The 25,031-nt window shown below is 34.2% G+C and overlaps 1 pseudogene; it reads right to left on the bottom strand.

The window, feature by feature from the left end:
* Positions 1-11,935: 11,935 nt before the first annotated feature.
* Positions 11,936-21,562, bottom strand: LOC136234133 (6-phosphogluconate dehydrogenase, decarboxylating 1-like; annotated as a pseudogene).
* Positions 21,563-25,031: the final 3,469 nt, after the last annotated feature.

Raw genomic sequence — 25,031 nt, 5'->3', positions numbered from 1 at the left:
GCCTTACATATTTTACTACTCGTTCCTTGAAACTTTGTTTAACCAGTTTTGCTCTCTTTTGTGCACGAGGATGCTTTTTCATAAGTTGAGGATTCTTTTCACCTTTTTAGGCAGATATGACATCATCCATATAGTCAAAGATGTATAGGGACAATTTCCGGTTAAAAGGTCCCCATATTATCTCCAATGTCCTCTTATTAATGTCTAATCCCACATTGGAGGAGAAATACTAGAGAAAAATGCATACTAAGAATCTTGATGGCATGATTCGACAATCCATGGAGGTATGAGTTCTATTATCTCTTTAGAGTCTTTTCTCTTTTCCTCTTTTCCCCTTTCCTAACCTTTTTTGATTTCCACTTCAGGGCTTTCCGCATGCTAAAGTTCTTTTAGAGAAAATGTTTGAATTGAGCGGCAAAGTCTGGCCAGTTATTGGATTAAGAATTTTGGTAGTAAATGGAGGATCTTCTCGAAAAGGCCCAAGAAGTCGAGGTGGTCTATAGGAGGATGAAGCATGAGAAAAATGAGATGCGAAAAGATAAGGTGGTTCTCCAAAGGGAACCGAATGCCCTAAGAAGCCAACTAAATAAGCAAAAGGAGATTTTTGGTGCTCAAAATGTTCTCTACATGGTGAGGATTGTTGGCCACTTTGTGACACAATCTTTGTGTTTAATCCTTGATTTTTCCAAAGTGGCCTTCCTTCAAAAGAGGAGGCCATCCAGTTCTTTAAGTTTAAGAATAGGAAAGAGAATCCTCTAGAGATCATATTAAGCCTACAACTATGGCTCTAGAGGAATCACAATAGCAACCTTTCTCAACTCCTTCTTCTACATCTCATTTAGCATATATTTTCTTTTTTCTTTCTTTTTGTACAGATGTTTTTCCTTGTAAATATATTTCTTTGGTATATATAAGAAAAAATTTCCCATTGGGTGGATTTCTATACCCCTTTAAAGTTTAATCTAGAACTTTAGTTCTAGTTTATATTGAATGTTTCTTTTAATGCCAATTGATGAGGATCTTGGGATTAAGCATATGCTCAATCCAAGTTAGGCCCCCGCAACCCACATAGAAGACTGATCATGTCTATGATGGGATACCCAAGTAACCAGCTCTAGGTCCCATCACGTCGTGAGCCCTAATAGGTACCGATTGAGACAATATTCTCAAGGGTCTAAAGCTTACAAAAGGCATTGAGGTAGTCAACGGAAAGGGACTTTCTCTCTCTTTCTCTCTCTCTCTTTCTGGTTCCTTCATTAATCATTGTTTATTCTGCTTACTAACTTGACTGTCAGAGCTGATTCAGGGACCGCTCCCGGCACAGGACGACCAGACTTTGACAACAACAAGACAAGGCATCCACGACTACACACTTCTCATTAGTTGGTGCGGTGAGCATGGAATGAACATAGGCTCATAAGCTCACTTGAGACGCTAATTATTATGGATTTAAAATCTGGTGAACTCGTCGTAATTTCTCATTTTCATGTTCATCGCACTAATGATAACTCTGTAGAAGTTTTACGTAATTGAACTATATGTTTCAATAGGAAAGATCCAACTTAACCTGCAAAATAATTAAAGGGTCGCTGCCAGCCAAAAATTCTTTGATGCTTAAGTCGATATTTGCTGAAGAAATAATAAATCTAACTAGTAAAAGTACTATTATGGGGCGTTTGGTATTCTATTGGGATATGGATAAGGGTAAAGATTGGGATAGGCATAAGGATAAATTGTTGGGATAAGGATAAAAATATGATAGTCGAGAATTGTTATTCAATGTTTGGTATGTGAGATATGGATAGAGTAATACATCTTACTATGTTAACCTTATTTAAACTAGATAACATTAATTTGAGGGATAAGATAGACTTTTCCATCATATTAAAATCGGAGGAGTTTATCCCCCACCTCCTTATACCACCCCCTCTTGGGTATAGGATTTGAGTGATAAGACTCATATCCCTCTCTTATCTCCCTAACATATCTCTAAAATAAACATGAGATAATTCATCTCAATTTTTTTTATCTCTATCCCCATGTCTTTATCCCCTCTAACAAACACCCTGTTAGAGTAAATGCAATGTCCTATGTACCTTGAAGGCTCTAGGAACTTTATATAGAGAATATGAATCTTATTTATAATATGATTAAAAACATTGTATTTTATCTAGAAAAGGAGAATCCTTTTTATTTAAAATTTAATTAAATATATTCTAATTAGAAGGTAGAGATTATGTTCACTTTGTTTTTTTATAAAGTAAACCTTACTTTATTTGTTTTCACCAGTCTAATTTTTGAAAGCCTAAATATTTTGGATATTATCATATATTTAATTTATTTTTTGAAATCTTGACGTAAATTTATAGTGACAAATTCCATACTTTAATAATAGGCATAATACCCATTTGGCTTCCTAAACTAGGGCTTCAAAGTCAATTAGAATCTTAAACTATCAAAATCATCAATCATGTCCCACTATGCCATTTTTCCTTTCACATGACACAAGATACATGACAAACATTTGTTTTCGTGTCGTCTGAATATTTTTCGTGACAGTATTTTAACTCTATGTCATCTAAAGGCGAAATAAAAAATGCGCTCGATTCTCAGATGACGTTACGATTACAGAATCCTATCATCCAAAGAAAACACGTGTTTTTGTTAATTTCACTTACTCATCAGATGACACCTGCAATAAATGACTGTCATTGTATAAGGAAAACAAAAAAAAAGCGGCAAACGAAATTTCACTTACGCGGCCATATACCAAATTTAGGCGCTGGATGGTTTGACTGAAATTTCAGCTCGTATATAAACCCTGTATCTCACCCAAAACCCCATTTTTTAGGTTACACAATCTTGATCCATCTCATCTTTCTCTATCTCCATGATTGATTCATGCAATCAGTGAACTCGAAACACGATACTGGTAAGTATCTATTGATTTTCATTGTTCCTTACTCTCTCTTTTCCTCATCCAATTTACTTTTGTGTATGTCGATTTCAGCAGCTGGAATAAGGATCTATTGATTGTCAGACCTATCGTTGAAAGGGTTAGATCTCTCGCTTAGATACACTGATTTTATTGTATTCATTGTTAGATTCACTGCTGAAAAGCTTGGGTCTTTATTTTTTTTTAACCTAGTGCAATACAGTGCCGGATGCTGAAGATGTTCTGATTTCTTTTTGTTTGAACATAATATTTGCAGGGATAGTAAGAATGCTACATGTGAAGGCTGACTGAAGAGACTGTCAATCAGTTCTTGCGTTTAGCATATGGGAAGATTTCTTTAACTTATTGAGTATATATTATTGTTATATTGGTTTGAACTGATTGGTTGCATGTATGATGTTGTTGTGGCTAGTGCTGCTGAGATAGATTTACAATATATCTTCCACTTGGCTTGTTATCTGAATGAGTATGTGTATGTATATGAACCACGTTGGCTTGTTCATGCTTGATGTTCTACTTAGGAAGCTAGAAGTGATTGAGTATGTTTGATGTACTGTTTAGGAACCTAGAACTCATTGATTTTGGAAACTAGCCTGATTTAGTATATATATTGTTATGTGGGTTTGAACTGAATGATTACATATATGGATGATGTTGTGGGTGATGATGAAATGATTGGTATGAACTGATTGGTTAGATATAAGTGTTTAGGAAGCTAGGACTCAAAGAGTTTATGTATGAATGATCATTAGGCATGTGGCTGATTAGGCATACTCTAAAGCTTTGAATGTTCATTGTGATTGGCAATACTCTTACACCTATGAGTTATACTGCTAGAAGTGATTGATATGTGTATGTCTATGAAACATGTTTATGTTTGATGTTCTATTTAGGAAGCTAGACTGATTGAGTATGTGTACGAATGTTCATTTGGGCATGTAGCTGATTAGTTACATGTATGATGTTGTTGTGATTGGCCATACTCGAATGCTATGAATGTTCATTGAGTGAAATAATGTTCATGCCTACAACATATGGTTTGTGAAGCATAGTCATATGGTCAACCTAAATCTCTATTACTATGTATCATGTCACTTGGCTTGTTATGCTTATGGAAAAGTATTTAACATGGTGATGAAGTTGTATGATTCTAACAACACAAGTTTATGACTAAGCTTGTGGTGATAGTATCATACACTTCATCACCATACTAACTTCATCATGAACTGTACAATCCAAGTGGCAGGTACATAGTGGTGGCTTTATGATGCTATGAGCACAAGTTTTAGACATGCACGAATAAGTTGTCTATTTGTTATAGCATGTTAGGCATACTCTTAAAGCTGAAAATGTTATGAATAAGTAAGGAATATACATGCACGAATAAGTTGTCTACTTGATATTCTGTTTAGAAAGCTGGACTGATTGAGTATGTGTATGAATGTTCATTGGGCATGTAGCTGATTAGGCGTACTTTTAAAGCTGAAAATGTTATGAACTTGCCTGATTCCTTTTTATTTTAACATGAGTTATGATGATGAGATAGATTTACAATATACCTTCCACTTGGCTTGTTATCTGATTGAAACCATTCAAAATGGTGATGAGTTTTCGATGTTATCAGCATAAGTTATGAACTTGTGGCTAGAGCATCGCAGACTTCATCACCGTGCTCACTTTTCAACGAGTACAATCCAAGCGGCAAGTATATTGTAAAGGGTTATTTATGTGCATTGCTATGAATGTTCATTTTGGCATGTAGATATGAATGTCCATTGTGATATGGGAATACTCTTATACCTAAGAGCTATACTATATGTGTATGTGTCTATGTATGAAGCATGTTGGCTTGTTTTATGTTCTGTTTAGGAAGTAGAACTGATTCAGTTTGTGTATGAATGTTCATTGGGCATGTAGCATATTATGTGTCACTTGAATATACATATGTTTTATATCAATTTAGGAATAGACATAAACGAATAAGTTGACTACTTGTTATAGCATGTTATGTGTCACTTGAATATACATATTTCTACTTGAATAAGTTATCTACTTTGTATTGCCTATCAAAAAAGGATAGCGTGCAAGAGGGGCATTATGATGTGACGTGCGAATAGCGTATAAGGGGGGCGTGATGCGCGAATAGCAACAAAAGGAGATTTGGATGCTAAAGAAACACTGGAGCTGGATGGATGGAGTGGAATACTGGAGGGGCATGGAGCCAACATTGAAGATCAGATTGATTACCAAGTAGATTTGTAATCAGTAATCATTCTGTTCTTCAAGAATGGCTCTATGCCCATCCAGTAGTTCACACCATCCAGCTCAGTGTTTCTTTGGCATCCAATTCTCCTTTTCTATTCGCATATCACGCCCCCCTTGCATGCTTATGATGTGCAGATGGTAACCAAGGATATCTGGATGAGGGAAAACCTTTAGAGTTAGATGGTAAAATATTGGAGGGGCATGGAGCCAACATTGAAGATCAGATTGATTACCAAGTAGATATGTAATTAGTAATCATTATGTTCTTCAAGATTGGCTCTATGCCCATTCAGTAGTCCACACCATCCAACTCAATGTTTGTCCAACATCCAAATCTCCTTGCTATTCGCACACCACGCCCCCCTTATACGCTATTCACACGTCACATCATAATGCCCCATTTGCTTGCTATTTATTTGCATATCATCATTCCCCTGCATGCTCTTCAGTCCATCTCTTGGCAGTTGCTACATAACCTGCCCTGTTGCTGATGTATCGTTCAGCAATTCGCTCTCGGCCAGGAAATGGCCCCTCAATGAAGGGCTCTATTAGCAGTCCATAAATATTCCACAGCAGCTATAAAATGCATAGATAAATTAAATTAGACTCCAAACATGAATATATAAATTAGACCCCAAACATAGGCAAATGCATAGATTTATAGCATCATCTTACCGTGGCAATACTATGGGAAGGGCGATCAAGTAGCTGGGGCATAGATACATGCCCCAAGGGACCGATATTAGGATGATAAATTTTGGTACTAAATATGACCTGCGAACAATAGTAATGTCACGAGTGTATTTGCATATATATGAACTGATTTTTGTGTGTTAATAAGTTCATGCATGTTCTTACAACTAGAGGTGTGGAGGGGAAATCGACAGAGAAGTCCATGTGGACTATGAATACACCTCCTTCATAAGGGGTGTTTGGAGGGCCCTTCATCACGGCAGTCCATTGCCGACGGTCAGGACCTGCATATATATTGACAAGCCACCTAGGTGCCTCAGACCGGAGTAGGGAAATCTGCAACTCAACACAACGATAGAGGTTCTTTATACGTCTATCCATGCTCGATATAACTAGAGTAAGTATAGTGTTGGGTTGTGGACTCTTGAGAATTGTTAAACGCTTCATATTTATAATATGGGTGGGTAAGTGAAGGGTCTCAGAAGGGAGAAAGGGTAAAACGAGATTAATTAGGTCTATTTATATACGGTACGTAATTAATGAGCATCATTTGGTTTTGTAGATATCAAGACTTGGGGATTCTAGGCAATAATGACTTAGATATGCATGGAGATCAAGTTGGATTTATCTTCCAATCAACACCACCACGCCTCTTGAAAGATTGACATATTGACAGATTTGGAGATGTACATTGCTTATTGTTTTTACCTTATTAAATTCAGAAATTTGTCTAGTTCAAATGTAAACAGATTATGAGCATTAGTCTCTAATAAATTTAAAATCATTGATATACATAAATTCTTGTTCATTTGATTATTGTTCATTACCAGATTCATTCGAAGAAGGCAAACAGTGACATTTACGTTTAAAAAAAATATCAGACAATAAAAAGACATTAAAATAAAAGAATCTGTCATCTAAAATAAATCTATTGACATGATTGATTAAGACCTATGTCATCTGATACAAGTTACTACGACAGAAATTATTATAAAAACTGTCACCGTGAATACCAATATGCCAATTTCCCATATAGCTACTTGACATTTTTAATTATTAGTATGTCATGTGATGACATTAAAGGTGACGTTAATAATAAAAAAGATGCATCGTAACAAGATTCATATGACAGTACGCAACTAGGCTGATGTCATGTATAATATCTTCAAATGACAGAACCTAACCATCGTCTGAAGGTGTAACAGACGACAACGAGCCCTGTGACAGATTTATATCTCGCGGGACGACGGTTTTTAATCGTCGTCTGAAGGGGGTTTTGGCGTAGTGTCCCTAAACTAATAAAAAATCATCAATTGAATCCCCATTCTAAACAAAAATCATCAATTGAAGCTTCATCGAAAATTATTCAGTTAAACAGTTTCAGACTCTCTTCCACAAACTCATGTTGAACTAATACATAGATTATTACCATATATATCAAACAGTCATAGTTTCTGATTTTAGGATAAGATAAGGACTCGATTGATGATTTTTGCTTAGTTCAGGGATCTGATTGATGATTTTGATAGTTTAGGATCCTAATTGATTTTGAAGTTTTAGTTTAGGGACCCAAATGGATGTAATGCCTTAATAATAATATTGAAAAAATTATAGTGGTATATAGCTCATATTAGCCCTTAAACTATACTTTGAAAATCAATTAGCTCCTTAAACTACTAAAATCGTCAATCAAACCCCTAATCTATATAAAAATCAACAAACATTATCACCCTCTTATCTAATGATGTTAAGAATTAATAGTAATATAATTCTAATATAACAATTAACACATAATTAATATTGTATAGGATATGAAATATATTCATCTCAAGTTCCAAAAAAAAAAAACCTAAGATCAAAAAGAGTTTGAAAAAGGAAATGAAGTTAGAAACTTTATTAAGAATGGAAAGATCTCCGACTTTTGCTAATGGAAAATAAGAAGTAAAATCCAAGATGAAGTGAAAAGGTAGAAATTGTAAAAAAACATGTGTTAATTATACATTTAATTGTTGGATTAAAATTAGATTGCTATTATTTCTTAAGATGAACATAGAGGGTGTGAATTATTGATTTCTAAATAAGTTAAAGACTTAATTGGTGATTTTAGTAATTTAGGGATCTAATTGAATTAAACTATAGTTTAGTTTAAGGGCCAATATAAGCCTTGTGCCAATTATAATGGCAGTTGAAAGAGAAAAGTAATATTTTTTCTTTTTTCTTTTTTTGCATTTAGAATTATGAAAGGGATCGGAATATGAAGATGGATTGAGCATGTGATGTGAGTTGTGTGACAGACAGTGATTAGCTTCTTTTAATGAGGAGGGCCTATTACCATTTATCTCTACAACTTGCAAAACGGCTCCGTTTTAGAAATGTAATACATTAATATAACATTCTCTTTTTATTTTTTGAAAAAAGAATAGATTGAATTATTCTGTAAGGAAATTGATAATGCATTGCATGGTGGAGTTTCATCATAAAAAATAAACCATGAGTTCTTCTGAGCTGTCATTTTGATAAATTAATTAATATGTTCAATGATAAGATTCATTTTTTAAGAACCAAATTCAGTGTTGTGTTCTCTTTTCTTCAAATTGTCATAATCATAATTTAAATTTTGTATAAATTTATTTTAAAGCCAAGATATACAAAATAAACAGAAAGAAACTAATATCACAAAACTGTTGAAAAATAATAACCAGAAAATATATTTTGAGATGCCTCTTTTTTGGAATTAATTGCTTAGGGTAGTTCATTTAATTTCAGCAATTTATGTTTTGGGATATTTTGGTCCCATCCATATAGGATAGCATTTATGATGATTTTGTGGAAGGTGCTACCATTTCTTCAACCAAGAGAAGGTTCTGTTACACTCCTCTTTAACAGTTTTTTTTGTGTATCGTATTTGTATCTGTATCCTTCTCGTATCCATGTCTTTAAAAAAAAAAAAAAAACTATATATTTTATGAAGGTTGTATTTTAAAAATAGAAATTCGTATCCGCGAAACATAGCATTCTAAGGAATTGTGTCCTCCATATTCTGGTTTCGTCAATTTTCACTTCTTCTAATTGTCTTGGTGTTGGAATTGGTTGGTGTTAAAGAGAAAAATATCACTAGTTGATATAATTGCTTGCACTTGTGTATATAATTTTGGGTAAATTATATATGTGGTGTGTAATATTTATCTGTTATCACATTTTGGTGTACAACCTTTAATTTTGCACACTAAAATATACAAACTTCAGGTGACCTCCCATTAAAGTGTACAACCGGTTTTTATGACCAGTCAACGCATGTCAACGTTGCCACGTCATCATTTTACCCTTTTAGCATTTAAAAAATGTGGCCCACTCAAACTAAAAAGATATTTATACCATTTTCTTATTTCCATCAAAAAAATTATAAAACCTGTGAACTCTCTCTACTCTCTCCTATTTCATCTGACATTGCATCTTCCTCTTAGGGAAACCAGGGCTGAAGCCTATTCTTAATTCCATGCTGCCTGCAATGTTAGATGAAATAGACGAGAGAAGAGAGAGTTCACAGATTTTATAAAAAAAAGGGATAAGTACAAAAAAAAAATACCTGTGGTATACGGACCAAATAGATAATTAGGGGGGTTAATTTATAAAAAAATAAATATAAGGACCAAATTAACTCTTTTCTCTTTGAATTTTAACACTGTTAGTCAATTTAGCCTCTGTTTGCTAGCGGCCTGTAACACGTACCTCTATTTGCAAAAAAAAAAAAAAATACCACAGGTTCGAGTTCGCAAAACGCGTATACCACAGATATTTTTTTTTTGTACTTATCCCTAAAAAAAATTGATGGAAATAAGAAAGGGTATAAATGTCTTTTTAGTTTGAGTGATGACGTGGCAACATTGACATGCGTTGACCGATCATAAAAACCGGCTGTACACTTTAGTGGGAGGTCACTTGAAGTTTGTACATTTTAGTGTGCAAAATTAAAGGTTGTACACTAAATTGTACACCTCGTATGTAATTTATCCTATTAACTTTACTTGTAGGGTTTAAGAAGTTCTCTTGTAAGTTGGTTTTTTTTATAATAAAGATTTTTTTCTCCCGTGGACATAAGTACGAATTGATGGAACCATATAAAATTTTGTGTTTTGTTTTATTTCTATTTTATTTTCAATTATTTCTTATAGAGGCTATATGGTACCACCTCGAATGAGTTGTGAATGCCTAGAAGCTATAGTGACCACCCAACCCCTTTCAGATCGCCTAGAGGTTATCCTTATACTATCTTGTCCAGACCACAAGGTCATCTCGTAGAGGCCATCTAGTACCACCTCGAATGAGTTGTGACTACCCAGAAATTCTTGTAACCATCCAACCCCTTTCAGATCGCCTAGAGGTCATCCTTATACTATCCTATCTAGACCACAAGGTCGTCTGGTATCACACAGAGGCTATCATGACTGTGTCGTTTGTCATAACTATCCAAAATACTTTGTGATTGTCCACAGGTAGGTTGTTACCATCCAGACCCTCCTTGTTAACGCTCTGAGGCGCTTCCGCTCAGAAATGACATGTTAACGCCTAAAGACACCGCAACCCAAAAATAGACTGTTGTAGCCCAAAAAACCAACATGACAGTGTATACGTTGTCTCAAAACTCGCATTACATCTTTTGTTTGTTTTATTGGCTTAAAGCACTTTTTGGCCCCTGATCTATCCAAAATTTGTGCATTTGGCCCCTGGCCTATTATTTGGTCATATTTGGCCCCTGACCTATCAAATTAGATAAAATTCAATCCATATTAAATGGAAAATTAACTTTGTTGGAAAATTAACAGCATTCACCAATACAAAAACGACACATGACACATAAATAAAATTAATTTTCAACTGGAGATGGCAACAGTAACTATTTTACACAGTAAAAAAATCTTAAAAACCTTTTCTAGTGTTCCGATAGAGTGAAAATTAATTTTATTTATGTGTCATGTGTCATTTTTGTATTGGTTACTGCCGTTAATTTTCCAAAAGAGTTAATTTTTCATTCAATATGGGTTGGATTTTATCTAATTTGATAGGTTAGGGGCCAAATATGACCAAATAATAGGTCAGGGGCCAAATGCACAAATTTTGGATAGGTCAGGGGCCAAAAAAAGTGCTTTAAGCCTTGTTTTATTTTTAAGGTTGATTACATATAGGTGCTATGTGGTATTGCCGATTTGTAAATGGGTACCTATGGTATTCTTTTTTACAAACGCAACCTTGTGGTTTGTGCCGTTACCTTAACTTTGTTAAATTAGAGGGGGTAATTTCGAAATTTTGATTTTCTTTTTACTTTTCTTCCTTTTTTTACTTCTCTCTCTTTTTTTCTCCTCATCTTTTGTTCTTCCTTTTTTTTTCCTAGAATTTTTCTGCTGGAATTGGATTCTGGAATTTCCAGAATTCCAACGTTCGAACGCTAGGAAATTCCAGCGTTCTTAAACGCTGGAAATCCAAGAAAAAGAAGAAAAGTCAAAGGTCAATTTTTTTTCCAAAATACCTCTCTGCCATGTCACACACATAACAGATTCCACCTGTTTGCTTTGATTTTGGTAACGACGCAAATTACAGAGTTACATTTGTAAAAAAAAAATACCACATATACTAATCTGCAAATCGATAATACCACATGACACCTATATGTAATTTATTCTTATTTTTATTAACTTATTCTAACTATTTTTGTCTAATATAATTTGTTGTAAATGTATCCAATTGATTTGGTGACCTTAAAAACTTGAAGCACTTAATGAAGACTCGAAAAAACACCAGGATGTATATGTAAATGTCATTAATTTCATTTTTTTATGTCGTTATTGTTTTTGAGGCTTTGCACGTTATTTTTACCGTTTTCCATGTCCTTTTAACTGAATGCTAAGGATCGGTAAAATTGATTTTTTCTTATAATATCAATTCACACGTATAACATGAACAACATAAATTTAAAAGAATTCAATAATGCACAAAACTGTACTTGCAAATGTTGAGTAGAAAGCTTACAGGTTTGTTAGGTGTTTTTGGAGTGCTCAATATTTTTTTCCTCGAGTAATATTACCGTTCTCTATACATACCTAATTTTCCAAACCCGCACAAATTTTCTATAAGAAAGCTATGAAACATTCGAAAACATTCGAAACCAAATTTTTATCTCGATCTAGGAATAATACACATTATGATTTGCATACCTCGGATACTTAAAGCTCTCTATATTCAATAGCTAGGAATCCTAATTACAATTGGATACATCTTTTTGTATGAAAAGAATCCATAAACTCCAAAATAGGGGAGCCCTTTCCGCTAGGACAAATTAATTTACTTTGTCATCTTCCCCCATACAATCATCGCCAATAATGGAACTTGGTTCAATCTGTGAAAATTTAATTGAAGTTTAAAAATGAAAATAAGCTACCAAAATCATCTCAAAGTTTTTGTAGAATTGACAATTTAACTCCAACCTATAAAATACTCCATCCGTTTCATAATATTTATCTTTTAAGGTTAAAGCACACGAATTAAGAAATGTAATTAATATTAACTAAAAGACTTTGTTATCTTTATATTAATTGCATCCATTAATTAATTTTCATCTATTCCTAAAGTAAAAAGGCAACTTAAATAGGGGTATATTTGGTAAAACATTAATTAATGTACATTGATTGTATAAAGCGTCAAACATTATGGAACAAAAAAATTTCTCTAGAAAGACAAATATTATGGAACGGAGGAAGTAGTATATTTAGCTTCAACGTTTGTTAAATGGTACCAATTTAGCACAAGTTTAGGGTAAAGGCTATGCTTAAACATTGGGCCTACAATGGTGTTATTTGCGGCTAAATCGGTACTTCCCTAAAAACCTTCATGTTATTTTGTACCTTATCCCTTTAAAAATGGATATAATAAAATAACAAAAAGAATGTCTCATCAAGAATAAAAATTGGAACGGGTAAATTTAAGAAATAACTGCGCACAGTGTACAACAAAGAAGAGAAACAAAATTTTCACAATAAAACCAAAACAATGCAAAAAAAGGATGAAAATGAACCAAATGAGTCATGATTACATGTTAAGGTAATGTTGAGAGTTGACAACACATGTTAATAAAACAGTTAGCAAAGAAACACTGGGTCTGAAATATAAACCAAAAAATGAATGAATGTAATGATGGTTGAGAAGAGAAGTTGGGAGCAAATCCGATAAGAAATGGAGAGTCAAATCGCAAAAAGTTCCAAAGCAATGAATAGTGCTGAAATTGAAAATTCACAAGGGAAGGGAAGGTGAGTCCTCCCTTAGCAATAAACAGGATAAGAAGAAAAGGTGTGACGCCAGTTAGAAAGGAACAAGTGGCAAGGCCCAAGCCAAGCCAACTTGTTGATTGTAATTTTTGTAAGAAAGAAGAATCATTTGTCAATGAAATAAAAGCAAGGAAGGGTCTCTCTGCCACGCAATGGCCTACTACTCAAAACAAAACCATGCTTAACCCTTCCTTCGTATGCAACTTACTGACATTGCATTCAATTACACATTCAGCAACATAAATGACACCACTCCGTCCATGTAAAAACAAAAACCAATTTAGCAACACACTCAAATACTTCACAATTAATACACTGCAATAATCCTATTTGCTAAAGAATAACTTCTTTTTGAAAAATTTACTGTCTCATATTTCCATTCTAATGTATCCTCATTTGGGACAGATAGACGTGAACCTACTTTCTATACAAAACTAGAAACTACAATATAATGACAGCAAAATAACCATTACCTCCACGCTTTTTGCAAAATGCCAAAGCTCCAGCTGGGTTGTTCACAGGCATAAGTCAGCCCCTGTTTTGATGACAATACAGAGAATTGAAGGTGTGAATTCAAATAGTAAATGCCACTTCTTTAGCCTAATTAAGTAAATGGGTCTCATGTTCTGCTTCTGGAGAGTGGACCTCACCTGTACTACCACTTTTAAGGCTGCTCTTGATTTATGAAATACTCAGAGAAGTAAAGACGGTATTTCTCATCTCAGGTGAAACTGACAAGTCTAAATGACCCTAATATAAACTACCCCAGTTCATTATACCCATGAACTTTGGATTTTTGTCCTATTTTAGCCGACAAGTATCCCTTCTTTATCATCCTAGTTTGTCATCTACTGATTCAACTACAGAAATAATGGTCCTGGGAGTGACAAGTGGTGAAATTTGATCCCAAATCTCAATAATGAAGGTTTTATGTGCAGCAATTTAGGTGTCTCTTTAAAACCCAAGTATGGAAAGATGCCTATGGTTAATGTTCACAGAGAAAAAAAGGATAGTATAATTAGTAACTTTCAAAATGTGAGATTGGACACTCTAACAAAAGCTATCTAGTTCCTTTAAGACTTTGTTCTCTTTATTTTTTTCTGCCTATCATATTTATGTTCTGCTAACTAATCTAGTTACAGTAATGGAGTCTTCTTCAATCCTAGGTTGTACAGAGGAATGGAGTGGTACTAGCGGCAATGAGTCTGGATGGACGACCTACATTTGTTCCCCCATCCAACAAAATAGTCAGCACAGCTTTGATGAAGATGATGATCACAGCTTTCTTAAGTGGAAAAATTACAAAATGGGCAACTATAGTAATTGCAATTGTGATGATATTGAGAGTGATGATTCAATGACCTCAGATGCCTCTTCCGGTCCAACTCGCCAAGAATTTTCATGTAGAAGCAATGAAAGAAATGTCACCATGTGTCCTTTCAAGCATCCAAGAACTGAATATTCATCAAGAAAAAAAGTTCAGAAACAAATTAAGCAAATAGAGGTTGTAAGGCCAAGGACCAAAGTAGAAAAAGAGGTATCCAAAGCATTCCAAGCAAACAGTGCTACCAGTCATGTTAGTTGTGGAACCAAGGTAAGGAAAGCTAAGTAAGCAAAAGGTGCTTGTAATCATTCTAGTTGTAAAGTTCTATCCTTTTTTTATTTTGTTCATGTTCTTCAAGTGATTGTAGACCGAACTAAATATGCTTTTGTTTTAGGGTTGCAGAAGTTAAATGTGAAGCTAGTGTTTTGAAATTTAATTGGTATTTGTTTACTAGAAAGGGTAAATTGTAGGAGCATGTGCCTCTTTGTTATTTTCTTATTCTATCTACCAGAATAATTGCATCACCATGAAGCATGACATCTGTATTAATACTCAAATTCCTGCATACACAGAATCAATGATGCTAACATAATAATGGTAGCTTCAAGAAAGATCAAAACTCAAAAGTATCAGATTACTGAGTAGAAATGCTTATATAGACTTGGGGTCTTGGGTGAGCACCCAACTCGATTTATATTGTAAAACCACAGATGTCAAGATCTTCTTTTCTTTTTCTTTTCCAGTAGTTGTAGATTTTACTAGTTAAGCTTCATAACGTCCACCTATTTTAATGTCAATAACATAGGAAATCAAATGTTAACTGAATGCAGAATATATGCTCTTTCAAGATTGCTGTTGCCTCAACTCCAGACAAGAGGTTTCTCAAAAAAAAAAAAAAAAAAAAAAAAGGAGTATAGTTAAATAACTAATGACACTTGATTTACAAATTTGAGAGGGAAACCGACAGAAGATATGATAAAAGATGGTACTCACTACTATGCAACTGACGTGTAGACTTATGATGCCTTATCTTAGGAGGTCCCAGTACCTATAAAGTTGAGACCTTCAGAATTAGTTTATCTGCAATAAGCCAATAACAACAAACCATACAATATACTATAGGGTGCTCATGTGTACATGATTTTCATCCTAATATATATAACATCACTTTATAATGCTTGGACAAATTAGAGAGAGGAGTGTCCACACCAAATACTTTGCCTATACACATCATATGATGTCCAAAATCGAGTCTACATGTATTACCAATCATAAAAACAACTAGTCCCAATTTCCAAGCTATCATAGCAAAACCTTGTTTAAAACACAACACATGTTCATGTGTAATATTATTCATCATATCCTGTATGTTAAACATTCTATCCACCCTACACCTTCCTAGATAATAAGGGAAAAAAAATCCCCCTTTGAACACAGAAGACTTCTGTCCAAAAGGGAACAAGTATATGCATTACTAGAAAAATATTTATAACAAAAAAATAGTTAGTCTGATGCGGATCGGGTTTGTAATGATAGTTTTAATCGTAAACTAACAAAGATATTCCCAAGCTAAGCTTATAGAAGTTGTGAAACCCCCAAAATTCACAAGCTAAAACTTGTAGGAATTAGAAATCCCCATTTGATAAAGGGATCAACTTTAAACTCTCAAAGAGAATTGTATATTGATTGATAAAAAGATTCCTTTGATTACATGAAAGAGATGAATTTATATCCTTAAGGATTAAATTACATAAAAGCCTAATAACATAACTATCTAAATAAAAGGTTAAATGACTAAAATGGAACAAGGATAAATGGATGGCAAACTTGTAAATCAGTTGATGGCATGAGTTGTAAATAAGTAGTTGTATAGTTGTAATTAGGAGGCAGCTGGAGAGAAGGTGGCATGCTTACTTTGAAAGCCCACACGTCGTGTGGGAATAAGGTTTTGGCTCTGGCGACTTTGAAAGTCCACACGTGTGGGAATAGCCACACAGCGTGTAGGGTAATTTTTAGAAACAGGAAGTTCCTATTAAGAGCCACACAATGTTGGATTCTTGACACGCCACGTGGGCTCCTCACACGCGTGTTGGTAACTCCACACACAATGTGAACTTTGTTTTCCACACGGTTTGTCATCTCTCCCGCTCGACGTGTCGCCCCTTTGACCTGACTTCTCCCAACTACCCGTTTTCACACATTCGGTCAGCTTGATGCCCTCGTCATATTCCATATATATATGTATATCCATGTTTCTCGTGAAATTTGAATTTACACGAATTTTCTTGACCTCTCCAGTATTTCATAGTTACTCAACTCATCTAAAATTTATCTAAAAGAAGCAGGTTGTGAAAGCATGGAAATTGTTCAAAGAAAAGTCATCTGAAAAGGAATTGCAACAGCACGATGAAAAAACATATGAAAAATGTTGAATTTCCAAAGCAACGAAGAAAAGAGGTAAGTTTGAGGATCCCAGTTCTACATATTTTTACCCCTCCAAATGGCTCACTCACATGTAAATTAAAGAAGCGATCCTTCAAATTGAAAAAGCAAATAAGCCAGATAAGCTTATAGAGTTTTAATCCCCAAAGCAGACATTTGGCAACAATATGCCCAAATAACTTAACATATTGAACATGCCCTACCTCTCAGAACTTGTATATTTTATCGTATGAGAATAGAACGAATACATTTAATCATACGAGAACAGCAATGAACTACATGATTTTTTAGGCAGAAAGGTATATCAATTCTCTCATGCTTAAGACCTCCAAAGTAATCTTGTTGAGGTCAGACTAAATTAGTAGGCAGCTGTTTCCTTTTGAATGTGTCAAAATAAGGAAGGCTAGCAGACATACCAGGGGTGCTAATACCTGAGTTAATAGCAACGCAGACAATCCTATGCCAAGCAGATTGCCACTCAATTCTAGGAGAAGAAGATTAGGCAAATTTAGGTTCCCATCACAGGCCTTCTTGATACTGTACAAGAACACTGCGATGAATGATGCATCCACCTTTCCAAATCCTTGCCAGCTCTCCCAGCTTCAAGTCCCATCCCATCTCAGAGTTCTTTGCACGTATCAAGTTCATACCCTGGGCATAGCTGAATATTTTGGAAGCATAAAGTGCTTGCCTCGCATCATGAATCAACTTTTCCTTCTCAGCAACTTGATTAGCTAAAATGTGTCCAACAATACTTGACTTGAAAACTTAAGCCACTTCAATCCTTTCTCCTTTCACACTGCTGAGGACTCTTCCATCCAAATCCAATGATGATGCTACAGGAGGAGCAGCTACTGACAACTCTGCAGCTCGTTGAACTGTCCATTTACCAGTAATTTTCATGCCACTTTTATCCAAAAACCTTGTCAAACAAATATCCTTCTCCCTTGTCATTTTGATTCCAAATATATCAGCACAGCAGTCATCTCAATCAAGAAACTAAGAAGGTCCCCTCGGTGTAACTCCACATTAGTGAGCTTCCCAACTGATTTCATCACATCATAAGCTTCTGCAATCAGCTGCATTTCACCGTATTCAATCCCATTATGGACCATCTTGATGAAATTTCTGGATCCTCCTTTGCCAATAAATATAAGTGAGACATGGACCACTATCAGCAACTTGAGCAGCAACCATAAGGAACCTCCAGGCATTATTAAAGATGGTACATGTGGAGAAACCTCTTCACCACCTGATACACCCATTCCCAAATAAAGCAAACCTAATTCAGCCATGGCTTTCTCTCTCCTCTCAGTGTTCTCATGACCACACCATGAATGATGCAGAAATAAGGAATCCTTTCTCAGCGATGTTAAGGGCAAGATTTGGCCCATGACAGCAAGGCCAGCAAGTCTTGACAAGGGAGCCATAGCTAAACTTTCCTGATTAAAATATAATATCTCAATTCAATACATGGAAATTGCACAAAAATTGCCCAAATGGTTTAGAGATGGAAATCAATAATAATAAGCCTTCTTCCTTTTTTCACAAAATTTACAGATCAAATAAAAATCATTATAGAATAGGACGCTACCCCATCATCATAATTTAGAACTGGAATAACACGACAGACAATCTGCTTTGAGGCTTCCAAAAAGCCAACTAATTCAGAAAATAGCTCAAAAACGAAGGAGTATGTTGAACGCATGCAACAATTTCTACAACAGACAGGATTACATTTTTTTTCCTTTTGTCGTGCTTAAAATATTAGAACATTTGCAGAGATAATAATGTAGAAGCTGATAATTATTGATTTTGATGTATAAATAAGCACATGTCGAGCTTTCTAAAAACACATAGCAATAGATAATCTAAACTTGAGACTATTGTTTGAACTTTAACCCAATGGCCAGTGACAGATCTAGGATTTACTAAAAGGGAGTGCGCTCCAACGGGTTGGGTGTTTAATTGATTCTTTTTAGTGCCTTTACCTTAAAAAATTAAAGCTCCATACACTGGTTCAACGGAGATTTCCGGCGACTAATTAATGCACAAGTCCCCTCTCAACCCCCTAGATCTATCCCTGCAGGAGAAAGGTTGTTCAGATCTTACTGCAAACGTAATATAACACAGCCTTACTTTCACACTATATCAAGGCAATTAAAACAAACTCTCTGATTAGAGAGCACGAATTGGAATTTCAGATTATTGACTAAGAACAATAAAGCCAAATGGGGTTTACAGTACAGTGTTTTCTCTTTTTTCCTTGGCCAAATATACAAGAATAGCAATTGAGAAGCTTTTCCCAAGTATGTTTCAATGTATAAATTAGGATCCCAAATAGTAAAGATAATTTACTCCTAAAACTGCAATTTCTATGTTCACTCTCTGCTGTTGTCTACAGTATCAATATAGCTCTTGCTCTTCTGAGTCTTGCAAACAGATTTTGATTGCACACTCATCTGGACCGGTAAGCATCTCGGAGAAAAACTTTATCAAAGAGCAAAGTCCGTCCAAGAAGTTATGATCAATAACACAATTGGCTTCCCCAACGTGTGCAAATTCGATAAGTTTAACTTTGGCTCCTGAACATCCTCTTGCTAGAAGTGTGACCTTTTCATAGAACATCAGAACTGAACAAGAATTGAAATGGTAGATGGTTTGATCCTCAAACCAAGCCTTTAGGTCCAATAACTGGGCCAATATCCCACCAGAACCACCATACACACTTGATGCAAAAGTACCATCTGGTTCCAGATTTGGCTCACCAGATACATTGGATGACACAAACCTCCTGAGAACCTTCCTAACACCCTCCCTAGAGCCTCGCTCATCATCCTGAAGGGGCTTATAGAAGCGCCCTGAATCTTAAGCATGTTGTGCAATGTATGAAGAATGCCACAGCCCCTTAATATGTCTTCACTTGTTTTCTATATGTTCAAAGGAATAATCTGCAAAAATCATCCAGGACTTTGCAGTGTCAACTCTCCTATGCTTATGCTATCAGACAAGACATTGATCAGAAGTTTTTAAAATATGCAATGTTGAAAAAGAGGTGCAGTTTTATTAAATACATATATACAGAATATTAAACCAATCACCAGCCAGCTATAAAACAAGACAATTAAGTTCACCACGTAGAAGCAGGAGCCAATTAACTTACCCAAAAGGCATGGTATCAGATCTAAACTGCCTGATTGCATTCTTGCAGTATGCCTGTTCAGAAGTAAAAGAATTGCAGTCATGTCATGTAAATTAACATATGTAAAAAGTAATTCCAACTTTAAACAAGACAATTGCATGTATAGCACATGAATACGAATAAAGATATGAAAGTCGCAAGCCACTAGCTTATACACATGCACAATTGGAACCAAGTACGTCCATCACAGAAAACAATGCCAATAAAATTGAAAACAATAAGCAAACTCTCAAAACCCTTCCCATCAGAGAATGTGAACTCCCCCTCGCATATGCTCATGATGTAGCATTCCATTCACCTTTGACTTTTGACACCTCAGCACCACTAAGTTTCCACTTCATGTTTAACAATTCTTCTCTCATCTCTTGTTTACGGAAAATGTTAGGGGGGGGGGGGGGGGGGACCGGGTCCTTTGGAGGACCCCGACATGTGTAGCATTTTATTAGGGGGTCCTCCAAGGACCCGGTTCTCCCCAAAAAAAACCCTTGTTTTACCTCCAATTTCTGTCCCTTACCTCTGATTTCCTCTGCTTTTTGCATATTATCTATTCATATCTCTTGAAGAGACATTTTCTCATGAAGCCTCCTACAGTCCCTCTCAAGTCCTAATTGATATCTCTTGCTCATCAAGCTTAATCAATAAACTGGTTATTCAGGGTCCAACACCATCACTCATTTGGAAGATTAAGAAACAGAACTTTAAAAGCTAAACCACCCATAAGGAGATCAATAAGTAATCTATTAAACCCATCTTCTTAAAAGAAAAGTTAAATTAAAAACGAAAAAAGAAAGAAAATGGAAATGGGGGAGCCGGGATTCTGCGGCTGTAAAAGACAGGCTATCACGCCCAAATTAGCCATGAGACAATTTTCATCCTTAAAACTTTCAAAGACTTGTATATTAACGTCAGGAATTTTTTTTGAAAGAACTAAAGAGAAAGCAGGAGGCTCAGACACGCACGTACAATCGCAGTCATCATACATAATAGCTTCCAATTTCTGATCCGCGTCGATATCAACTGTATCAGTATGGAGGAATGTAGTCATTACAATACTCTAATTACAATCACATTTATCACCCAAAGAAACAAAAAGGAACAAAATTTGTGCAACAATATTTCATATATCAGAACTAATCAGATAATGGAGTTCATTGATCCCAGTTAATTCTCAAAATTGATTGATGATTACCTGTTAAAATTACGAGTGTAAAGCAGGAAAATGAGATGATCCCGGATAAATTGAAGATTCCGGCTCTCTAAACGCATGAAGAGACCAAATTCAGTGCAACTCCTCGCCCAATTTTGGTGCGTGGGAATTAGCCTTTGTTTGGGAGTTTGAAGGATAATGGAAGGGAGAGTTAAAAGAGATAATGTCAAGGAAAGGGAAGTGATGGAATGGAAAGTTAACAATTAACCTTGTTTGAGAGTTTATAGGATGTAAATAAGGTTAAATATTTAACCTTGTTTGTTTGGGAGTTTAAATATGGAGGGGAAGGAATGTTAAATTTACTCTGCAGAGACAAGAAATTTTAAAAAAATTTACGTTACTCCCATTAACCCCCAATTTGGAGGTTAGAGTTTGGAGGTTAGAGGAAGTAAACATTTAACCCCATTAACCTACATTTACTCTCAAAAAATAACTCCCAAACAAGGTTAACTTAATACTTAACCTTCCATTACTCTCATTTACTCCTATTAACCTCCTCCCAAACAAGGGCTTAGGTTGGTTGATCGGCTCGTGGCACAGTCAATTCTGCTAACGGCCGCACTTTTTTCTGTTTATTATTAATAATTGTGCCCACAATAGTTAATTTTACCGCCATCTATCTACCGCCATACGTGGCCAGCTAATGTGTGTTTTTTTAGGGTAAATAATTATAAAGTTCCTATGGTTTTTACCTAATGCACTACTTAGTCCTTACATTTTTAGAAATGATTATATAGTCTTTCAATTTTTGTTTTTGTTAACTCCTTAATCCTTATACTTAGATCAATAGTCAAACTATACTAAATAAATTTTAAAATAACAAAATTACCCTTTACTTTATGTTTTAATAATAAAACATATATTTTTCCTATTTTATATTTTTTTTCTTTTTCCTATATAATCACAATCTCTTTAATATACTTCAATATAAAATAATTAATTTATTAATTTTTATACAATTATAGAATTTTAATTTAATAATGTAAAATTTATTGACTAAAAAAATGAATGAAAAATATTTTAAAAATTATTAAAATAGGAGTAAAACTATCATTGTAAAAAGTTTTTACAATTCTAATAAATTTTACTAATGAAGAAAAAAATATAATATTTTTAAAAAATTATAATAATATTTAATGTTAGTTTAAAGATATTATATTAATATTTAATGTTAGTTGGGAGAGATCACAACCTACTCTTCTCCTCCTTCGTTTATTTCTTCGTTCTTTTTGGAGGATGTGATGGGGATTAGCTTCTCTAGGCTAATCCCGGGTTAGGTTTTTTTGTTGTTTGCTTTTATTTCCTGTTCCTACCAAAAAAAAAATAAAGAAAAAAATAATTACAATTTAAGAAAATTAATAATACATTTTTTCAAATATATTAATTTCGGTATATATGTAGTTCAAAAACTTCATTAAAACTAATTAGATTAAATTTAAAACTAAAAGATAAATTTTTTTTATGTATATAACTAGAGGTAATTTTGGACTTTCATTTATAAAAACAAATGGAAAGACTAAATAATTGATTAAGATAAAACTTAAGAACCTTATAATAATATGATGGACTTACTAATGTATTATGTAAAAACATAAGGACCTTATAATTATTTACCTTTTTTTATATATAGCTAATGTTTGTCTTATGTTAATTGTATTAATATTTTTACTAATTTTGAATGTCTATTTATTTTGAGTCATATTTAACCTAACACCAAATATATATTGAAACACTAAATATAATATAAATTTATATTTGTTGGAAGAAATATTATCATTATTCATAAATAATAATATTAAAAATTGGTAAAAATATTTTATATATTTAATGTTTATATACAATCCTTGAGATTATATATATAAAAACTAGGCTTTTTATTCAAAAAAAAAAAAAAAACTAGGCTTAAAGCACTTTTTGATTCATGATCTATCCAAAATTTGTACATTTAGCCCCTGACTTATTATTTGGTTACATTTGGTCCGTGACCTATCTAATTAAGTGATATTTCACCCATATTTGATGGAAAGTTAATTGTGTTTAAAACCGTTAATGACATGGCAACCGTCACCAATAAAGAAACGACACATGGCACACTATTAATGACTGTTGCAAGTTTGACATAGATTGAAACCCAAAACTTGTTGGTATTGAAAGGAAGAAAATGGAAACGTGGGAGGAGGAAATTGCTGCAGATTGAAACCCAAACTTCCAACGATTCCTAAACTTTCTGTAGATTGAAACCCAAAATTCCATCGATTCCCAAAATTTGAACGGTTTCCTTCGACTCCTTAACTTCATGTAGATTGGTTTGTGCTTAATTTATAAGGTTGCACCTGGCAGGACTATAAATGACATGAAACTCATGTTGCTTTGCAATTGGCAGGAATATAAATGGTATGAACTTCTTGTTTTTCCAAAATTATTTGTAAGGTTGCTATGAAAGAACTTGAGCCAAATGCTATATTCATTGACAGTAAAAAAAATCTTGGAATTGTAAGAAGGAATTCGAAGGAAATCCTTTGAAACACAAGAGGTAAGTAACACAAAGCTGCAAGGACGATTTCCTTCATTTGAAGTTAAGGAAGTAGAAGGAAATCGATTAAAGTTTGGAAATCTTGGGGTTCAATCTGCAGCAAGTTTAGGAATCCTTTAATGTCGAAGGAAATTGTTATCCATAGAATGTTGGGTTTCAATCTACAGTAAGTCGAAGGAAGTCGAAAGAAATAGTTATTCATAGAATTTTGGATTTCAATTTGCCGCAAGCTTTTAGGTTTTTAATCATTAATTACTGAGTTAAAAACTTATTGTTGATGTGGAAATTAGAATTAATATTGTGTGCCATGTGCCGTTTCTTTATTGGTGACTGTTGCCATGTCATTAACGGTTTCAAACATAGTTAACTTTCCATCCAATACGGGTGAAATGTCACTTAATTAGATAGGTCATGGATCAAATATTACCAAATAATAGATCAGAGGCCAAATGTATAAATTTTGAATAAGTCAAAAGCCAAAAAGTGCTTTAAGCCTAAAAACTATTAATGTATTATAAAATCAATTTTTTTGAATGAAAGTTGGGACGCGAAGGCAGACCGGACATCCCAGCTAGGCTGGCACCCCCGGTACAGCCAACAACCCGAGTATTATTAAAAAGAATGAAAAAATACAGAGGGGTAAAGGAAAAGAAAAAACAAGAAAAAGGAAGAAAACAGGAAATTACAAAGTACGAATATGAGCTACATTACATATGTCATCAAACACAAAAGCCTGGCAGAAGTGTGGAGCCGAGTGCCACCAGCAAGAAGAAGAAGCAGATTTCCCATAATTAGCAAGACGATCCGCCGCTTGATTCCCTTCCCTATAAATGTATTATAAAATCAATTATCTCTATTGTTGTAAAATTATTAAAGATTAACAATGCACTTAAACGTAATTGAATTTTACATTTTCTTTTTTTTACATAAAAATTAATGTAATCATTGACCAACAATTATAACATTTGATTTTTTAATCATTAATAATTTTCTTCTATCCATTCATTTTAACTATCTATATTCACGTTTAATTTTAACGGTCTCCTTTTCCTTTCAAAGCATAAATAGGAGTGTGTAAAAAGTCTTTCCGCAC

This window comes from Euphorbia lathyris, chromosome 1, assembly GCF_963576675.1.
Source record: "Euphorbia lathyris chromosome 1, ddEupLath1.1, whole genome shotgun sequence".
In the NCBI taxonomy this organism is placed as follows: Eukaryota; Viridiplantae; Streptophyta; class Magnoliopsida; order Malpighiales; family Euphorbiaceae; genus Euphorbia; species Euphorbia lathyris.
The sequence above is the reverse complement of the archived record's forward strand: the minus strand, read 5'-3'. Positions and strand labels throughout refer to the sequence as shown.